Source organism: Lactuca serriola, chromosome 2 (assembly GCF_051521515.1).
Source record: "Lactuca serriola cultivar US96UC23 chromosome 2, Lser_US96UC23_V15, whole genome shotgun sequence".
Taxonomy (NCBI): Eukaryota; Viridiplantae; Streptophyta; class Magnoliopsida; order Asterales; family Asteraceae; genus Lactuca; species Lactuca serriola.
This window is the reverse complement of record NC_136409.1, coordinates 93,992,304-93,999,023: the sequence shown is the minus strand read 5'-3', so window position 1 is coordinate 93,999,023 and position 6,720 is coordinate 93,992,304.

Below are 6,720 nucleotides of genomic sequence, written 5' to 3'. Positions count from 1 at the left end.
AAAGGAGCCGGCGATCACATCGCATCACACTATGTTTTTTGCACATGAGATCTTTGGGATTACACTCTGATATTGTTTTATGATAACATATTTCTACATTGGTTTTGACCTGGGATGTTATTATGGATGCTTATATACTTATTGGTTTTATAAATACTTAATTAATAATGAAATTTTTGGTCTTGAATTTTGGGATGTTACACGTTGACTTTTGACCAAGTTTAACTTTAGGTCAAACTTAAGAGTTTTGGACTATTGATTAAGGTTTTACTTGGTTTTGGTGATTAGTGGGTTCGCAGGAACACACAGTGTAGAAAGGGAAACGCATCTCAGTTTTTCGGGTGTCTTCATTTTTGGTGAGTTTTTGCCTCATTGTACCTGTGGGTCGAAGGCACCAATATCAGCCCACTAGTTTTGGTTATCTTTTTGTAAAGGGATATCATAATGACTGTATATAGTCATGTAAGATAGACTGAGGACTCTTGATCTTGGCTTTATTGCCTGTTCCTTGTTTGGTTGTGGCTCTAGAGTAGGATCACCTGTCCGTGTGTCTATCTCACCTCTGAGTATATACGATTTTGTATTCCTTGGATTGTTGGTATTAGTGTGTTGCTATGCTGTAGTGATATGTTAGATCTATACCCTGGTATATAGGACATTGGTATGTTATAGTGATATGCTAGATCTGTATCCTGGTATATAAGATGTTGCTATGTTGTAGCGATCTGTTAGATCTGTATCCTGGTATATAGGATGTTACTATGTGGTAGTGATTTGTAGCTATGTATGTCTACATGTACTTGTTGGTTATTGTAACAACCGAAAAATAAAACCAATTTTAAATTTTTCAAAACATCTCGATTCCATTAAATCTTTACAAAAAGGTTTTCAATACAAAACATTAACGTGTTCCCAGAATCACAGTACTACAAAAGCATGAGGAGCGGTACGATCACGCCTTCGCCTTGCCACGATCTCCTGAAGAACCTGAAAAACATGAAACCACAACTGTAAGCCCGAAAGCTTAGTGAGATATCCCCAAAATACCAACCACAAATACCATACACGCATAACATGCCATAACATATCTAATCACAGAACAACCATGCACTTCGGGTCTACTGTATGACTGGTCTGCCGCACCGGCCTACAGTCCACCTGGTCCACCCTCTGAGTCTATCCACATACATCGAGTCTACAGTGTGATTGGTCCGCCTGCTCCCGGCCTTGAATCCACCTGGTCCACTCTCTGAGTCTACAGTATGACTGGTCCGCCCGCACCGGGCCTTCAGTCTATCTGGTCCACTGTCCGAGCCTTCGACACGTCTGGTCCGCCCTTCTGGGCCTACAGCCTATCCGGTCCGCTCACTGGGCCTTCGGGACAACCGGTCCGCCCTGGGTATCTTGGCCTACAGCACACAGCAGGACCCGCCTCAACCCAACTCCAGTCCAAACAACCATGTGCACATATACATACAATCATATAGCAATTCACAGTCAACAAGCAGATCAAACAGATCACATAACATACCACCATCCTAACCAGGATACCGACCTAACAGGTCACTAGCATAGCATCTCCCTATCTCTTAGGATACCGATCTCAATCAGGTCTCTAACATATACCACCCTAGCTCTCAGGATGCAAGCATATCACAACAACAACATAACAACTACCCGGATCTCAATCCGATAAGGGCCGGCCTTAGTGCCGTAGACCCTGATGATATAGTGAGGATAACTCACCTCGAAACTGTCGACTGAACAGATAACCCAAGCTGCTCCGATCACTGACACGATCTCCACCACTTGACAACCACCAATGCACTGAACTCAAAACAATAATCAACAATTACCAAAATGCCCTTGGAAACCATTGGTCAACCCTTGGTCAAAGACAAGGTCAAAGTCAACCCCTGACTGACTCTACTCGCCGAGTCAACCCGATGATTCGCCGAGTCCCCATACTCAGAACTTCCCTCAATCCGCGACCTAACTCGCCGAGTCCAACAACTCTGAGTCCACTCGCCCACAACTCACCGAGTCATCCCTTGACTCGCCGATTCTCGAGTCAACCAGAAAATATTGGAACTCTTCGACAAGACTCGCCGAGTCCAAGAACAGACTCGCCGAGTCTAAGGCTATCTTCAACCTACTCGCCGAGTTGTTCATACAACTCGCCGAGTTCCAGGCCATCTTCATCCAACTCGCCGAGTTGTTCTTCCAACTCGTCGAGTTCCAGCTCATCTTCAAGCAACTCGTCGAGTACACCCATCTGACTCGCCGAGCACTATCGGTCTGAATCCATTCAGAAGCATTCCAGGCCATGCAAATGCTCCAAAACATAGATCTAGCTTCCTACAACTCATCCATCACGTAACGTGGCAAACTTTACGTGAATCCAAAGAGATCTATGCATATTACACATTAGGGCTAAGGTTTGGGACATGATAGCTTCATCCAACCCCTCAACACAGGGATTTTCATGCATTCCAATTCCTTTCCATTCCAGATCTGAGGTAGCAACCTTAGATCTAATCTCTAAATACCAAAACACCAAAAGATAAGATCTCAACACCCCCAAAATGAAGAATCTAGACAATAGCAACTCAAACAATGGAAAGATACCTCAAAAGGAAACTCCAAGAGAAGATTATCCCGAATCCTTGCAAAGCCCTATGATCCAAGCCTCTTCTTCTTTAGAATCTCTTCAACAACCACCTCTCCAAGCTCCAATTTGCTCAACAATGGTGCTTCTCCATGATTTTAGGGTTTCTGGAACTCAAGGGGGAATAAAGAGGCTGGGAGGAAAACATAATGTTCTTTATATAGGGCTCAACCCCAAGAATTAGGGTTTTCTCTACTCAGCGCCTACTCGCCGAGTCCAACTCATTGACTCGCCGAGTCGGCTACTTAACACGCGACCAAGTCGCGACTCTACTCGCCGAGTCCATCCATGGACTCGCCGAGTCACTCTTTCCCAATTTACTCTTTTAGCCCTTCCACTCTACTCTTGATATTTCGGGATGTTACAATTCTCCCCCACTTAAATTAGGCTTCGTCCTCGAAGCCTACAACAATTCAATCCCAAAGATACCCCCACAATGCGCCACCTGGCCTTAACCGGGCCAAGTCCCTCAAGGCATACCCATCGAAACTCAAACACACTTTCTCTTTCCTTACGGTGTCTTGACCACTGTCTCGAGCCGGGCACCGGCTGTACCCTCTGATAATCACACTCAACAACCGAGAATTACCCATGACGCATCACTGCCCCAAATCTCAACAATCACTCAACCCATAAGGGCTAGAAAGCCATGAACCATTGGATCCCCGATCCGAATCCCACTCTATCCATTCCATGACGACGGAAAGACCCATTCTCAATCTCAGAGCAACTCCCACGAGTTCTCCTCTTGCAATCACATACACCTGCTGAACTTTCTCCAGCACCCTCAGGTTGGGAAAACCTGATACACTAATGATATCCTCTAACATCCCCCAGGATGAACCACTAATACATATCCAAAACCCTGATCAAAATCACACTGAGAGCCCAAGACTCTCTCCCTTCATCCCTTCCGAGTCTCTTGACTCTACATCTGCGGAATTCCTCCGCAACCTCAACAGACATCCCAAGACGGATGAGCTTCTAATCCACTGCCACAAACACGCTGCTCAAAAACCATACTTGAATTACTCTAATCATAACTCTGCTCTGCCGCTTTCACTTCCGTGAACTTGCACTCCCTCTCGGAGTTACACACCCCTCTCACTTCCTTTTCCAAGGAATCCACTTGGCCACATTGTCACTCCAACAAGTGCCATGATGCTCGCCCAACGCTACACCACCCTTTTTAGCGTATCTGCTATCCATCCAACACACATACTCTGAATCTCATCGTAGGGACTCTCAAGCCCATGCACTATCTCCACTAATCAAGATCACTACCCGAGGCCAGACCTCCTAATGCAATCACACTGCAACATACACAATCCCTAACCTCAAACTGATCAAACAATACCTGCAGAGTCTTCAGCATGACTGGACCGCCTCACCAAGCCTTCAGCCCATCTGGACCACTCTCAGAACCTTCAGCCAATCTGGACCGCTCTCTGTGCCTTCAGTTTGGCTAGACCGTTCTCCGAGCCTTCGGCCTGACTGGTATGCCTACCGGCCTTCAGTCTATCCGGACCGCTCAACTATCAATCAACATTCCGAGCTATCCCCCTCGGAATTCCTCCCATGCATACCATTCTAGGCCTCTAGGGGTTCCGAACTCTAACTCCATCATACATACTCGACCCCGGCCTGCTCTTAGGCCCTCCACAATCAAATGCCCTAGGTCTTCATCCCGCCCCGCATGCTCGACACTTACTCCTATCAGCCTATACTCTGGGCTGACAAAACACTTGCTGAATCCCAACAGCTAAGCACTCTCAAATACTTATCGATCTCCCGGAGAATTCTCCAATTCTCCCCCACTTGGGCACTAACTATCAACCACCGGTCGCCATCGCCGACCTCCCAGAACAACTCTTACACAAAGAAAATACTTACACGCGGACTGCTTCTCTCAAGCATAAACAACCTCAACAAGATCTCACATCAACACCGATCAACCTGCTCGAAATAAACCCAATCTGCATCTAACCATTCCTCAGAAAGCAAATGCTACCCGGCCTGCAACCCAATGCCGGGTTTCCACTAATAATCCTCATGAATGATAACCAACGGAATTCCCAACACAATAACCCATAACCAAAACCACAACCCGCAAAATGACAAATACCACAACGAAAACCAAACAAAATACCAACTCATAAACAAAACACCACAATATCACAAGATAATAAGATATCAAGAAAGAAACATACCCGCAGCTGCATCCGGCACTGCTCTGACCTCCTCTACCGCAAGCTGATAAGCACGACCTTGAGCCCTCGGGAGCTCTGCTCCACCCTGACCTCCACCTGTGATCCTCAAAGTGGCCGGTGCTGGAGCCTGCACCAGTCCTGCATCAAGCTGTGGACAATTGACCCTCAAATGCCCAACCTGATGACAATGATAGCAAATCCTCAAATCCCGAACTGGTGTTGACTGCCGACAATCCCTCGCATAGTGCCCCTCCTTTCCGCACTTGCGACATGCACCACCGGACCTACAAATCCCGGTGTGACCCCTTCCACACTTCCCACAAGTGTGGCTGCTTAGATCCCCCACTCTAACATCAACGGTCTTCGACCGTTTCGGCGCCGACTGCGACTGCACCGGAGCCTGCCTCAACTCACGCAACTGCAACTCAATCTCTAACTCACACCGCCTAGCGGCCTCCTACAACTCCAACAATGTCCCGCACCTCTATGCAGACACAAACTGTCTGATGTCCCTCTTGAGCATGCTCAGATATCGGGACATCTGGGCCTGCTCCGAAGCGAACTCTGGGCAAAACATCGCCCTCTCAGTGAACATCCTAGTGATCTCAGTCACCGACTCCGAATCCTGCTTCAGCTCAAGGAACTCCTGAGTCAATCTCTCCCTCTCAACCTGCGGAACATAACGAGTGACGAACATCTCTCGGAACTGATCCCATGATACCGCAGCCCTCTGCGCATCCGAATATGACCCCGTGGTCAATTTCCACCAATCCTTCGCCCCGAGCCTCAACAGGTTCAGAGCACACCTCACCCTCTGATCAGCAGGGCATAAACACGTGAAGAAACACCCCTCCACGTCTGATAACCATATCATAGCAACGATCGGGTCCTGAACTCCATCGAAAGTGGGAGGCTTCGTATTAGCGAAGTCCCAATACTGAAAACCCCGACCAGCTCCTCCCCCTGCCGCTGCTACAGCCGCTGTAGCTGCCGCGACAGCCGTCTCTGTGAGAGCTGCATAGTGCTCATCAAAATACTCAACCATGGTGGTCTTAATCGACCCAAACAACTGTGGCAACTCCGCCCGGAACAACTCATCAATCTCCTCACGCAGGATCTCACAAATCCTTGCATCCAACTCGCTCGTACTCATCTGACCGATAACCTCGGGCGGCACCGATCCACCCGGAACTCTCTCTCCTGCTCCTGATCCTGATCCGGATCCACTCTCAACATGCCTCGAAATCTCCATACTGGAAAGAAACACCACACAAAATCTCAGACTCTTCCCACACCCTGGGATCCAACTCCCTCTCAACCCACCCTAGAGATCATGGTTTCCCTGATACGTGTATGGGTCCTGTGCTTTCAGTAGTACGGGCCCATACTACCTTCCACACCTACCCATATTTGTATGAAGTACTCTCACAACACCCTAGAGAAACGTGCATAACAACGCTCAACCCTCAACACTAGAGGAACACTGAAAATATCCCATAAGGAACTCTAGGCTACAGGCATCACAAATCAGGCAACATATCATGAATTCCTGAAGATCCCTAGCCTATCACTAGCAAAGCTCAAAGCAAATAACATGCATGGTAGTTTGGGGTTACTTACTGGCTCCGGCTGATCATACCTCCGCGTCCTCCTTTACTCATTTTGAAAACCATTTTAAATACTCTTTTGAAAACTCTCCTCGATTTGAGACTGGAGTCACACGAATGTTCCTCCAATTCACTCAAACCAAGGCTCTGATACCAACTTGTAACAACCGAAAAATACAACCAATTTTAAATTTTTCAAAAACATATCGATTCCATTAAATCTTTACAAAAAGGT